Here is a 2,115-nt window from a genome sequence, read left to right on the forward strand (position 1 = left end):
CACATACTTTTGTCATGAAACTTGCGTCTGCGAGACTCCTACATTTTTCAATAGCATGAACACTTATAATCTACATTATCCTTTATAATCGCTATGTAACACAATTTATCGACCACAACGAGCAATAAATGGGTATATAATGATTAACTCATACTTGATCCTTGCAAAAGGAACACTTGAAAATGCTACTCGTATTACAAACTTATTTTCTCTACGAAGAATAAATGATGAATCTTATATAACATTATACTCTGGAATTCAAGGGAACCAAATAAAGTTCATGTAAGATACAAAAGTTTAATTAATTTGCACGATCAAGGCCGTTTTGGCTGTCGAGCTTTCTTACTCTAATATATTTATCTTTAAAGACATCATACACATCATTCTTCTTCATTAATGATGAGCTCCTCTTTTCCATAATAATCTTCAAATATCAAGTGCTGGTACCTGAAGAACTATATTGAGCATTGTTACTCAGTCGGTACCATAGCCATTAGAATAACATAGCTGTAACAAAATGCATAATGCGTAAATAAGGTCCCAAACTCGCCAACTTATATGAGACGGTTCTACCTCGCAATTCTTACCAATCTTTTCTGATACAAGACTGGCTCATTATTCCCTAAATCGCGGAAACTTCATCTGGCCCGATTATCATTCTGACAACTCCTAGAAATCTGCATATTTCAAACTTCAAAAGATTCACAAGCCTCTCAAACAGACAGCCTTGCACATGTCAGTAGATAGTAGATACATGACAATTTTACCCATTCAAGATATTTCAAGAAATAAGAGATAAGCAAGCAACAAATTAAGGACTAACTACGCTAAACGAATAAATGTTTCGCTGCATCAAAATTTCGCATCTTTTCTTATGTACAGCGGAAAAAAGAAGATAAATGTCAAGACGATAAATTAAAGAGCAAAGCACATACAAAGTGGCTTCAACTTCATGTTTACAGATCCAGCCTCCACAATCTGGATGACTGAATGGGAAAGGACCAAGTATAAATTTTAATGGCCAATGAGAGGTCGACCAATCCACCAGTATCCATTCAAGTGCATGTGCAATCAACCACCTGCTTTATGAGGGTCAAAATATCTACATAGAGGAATGGGTCACCGACTCACTGCCCATTTATCTGCATCGGCACAAACCCTAGCAATTGACCAGGTAACAAGAGCTTATGCTCATCCATGGTCGACTGAAAGAGCATAAACAATTGGTTAGCAAAACCACCAAACAAAGAGTCAAAACTGGACCCCTATACATAGCTGGGTTAAATGTCATGGGGCCTGCCAGCCTGGGCCACATTCTGGTTGAGCCAACAGTGGTACGAGCCATAGGGAAAGGCTGTACTTCATCAGGCAAACACGCAGGAATGGGTATGGCATAGAACGGGGTACCAGCACAGTATACCATGGGTTGAGGGTCCCCATTTCAGTACATTTTGTCAAAACTATATGGAAGACACCAAGGCCATTAGCACTATACTATTATGCATTTTGTCGAAAATAAGCACCCAAACTCATTGAAAGTATCCGAAGAACTTTTCATTACTTCCGCAAGCTTCAATTCCTACTTTTGCTTTTCAGATATAAGAGCGGAAACTCGAGCTTGATCTTCTACTACGATTGCTACTCTTGTTGCCTCAACTTTAACTCTCTCTGTAACAAAGTCACCATGAGAGCAAAAATACAACAAGCGAGCAATCCGATTAAATGCTTACTCAAGTTACCTCGAAATCCAATTTTAGGTTATTTAACTCTTTTTCCCATTTATGAATTTGATCGGGTGAACCCATAGAGGCCATACTGCCAGCGGAATCATTGATTGCTTGCTGCTTAATGGAATTGAGTTATGCTCTTAATGCGGCTGTGTATTCCTCAGCCTATTACAAGACAACAATAAGTCAAAAGGCACAAAGCTCAATAAATCAACCAAAAAAACATACACAAGTGAAAGTCTGCCTCACGCTCTCACGTAAAAAAATTGTGAAACGTACAATTTATAAGGGTTTGATAGAATGTGATAATGAGTAGTCGGTTAATAAACAACGGTCTTACAAAAAGTACTGCGTGAGACCACCTCTTTTGAGAACTTATGACCAAAAT

At 38.1% G+C, this 2,115-nt stretch overlaps 1 long non-coding RNA gene across 1 annotated transcript; it reads right to left on the minus strand.

Moving 5' to 3' along the window:
* Positions 1-257: 257 nt before the first annotated feature.
* LOC141633391 (uncharacterized) lies at positions 258-1,745 on the minus strand. Its single transcript, XR_012538171.1, has 3 exons — positions 936-1,745; positions 574-677; positions 258-447 (listed from the first exon to the last, which is right to left on the minus strand). It is a non-coding gene; the product is annotated as an uncharacterized LOC141633391 (long non-coding RNA).
* Between the last annotated feature and the right edge of the window lie 370 nt (positions 1,746-2,115).

This window comes from Silene latifolia, chromosome Y (genome assembly GCF_048544455.1).
Source record: "Silene latifolia isolate original U9 population chromosome Y, ASM4854445v1, whole genome shotgun sequence".
In the NCBI taxonomy this organism is placed as follows: Eukaryota; Viridiplantae; Streptophyta; class Magnoliopsida; order Caryophyllales; family Caryophyllaceae; genus Silene; species Silene latifolia.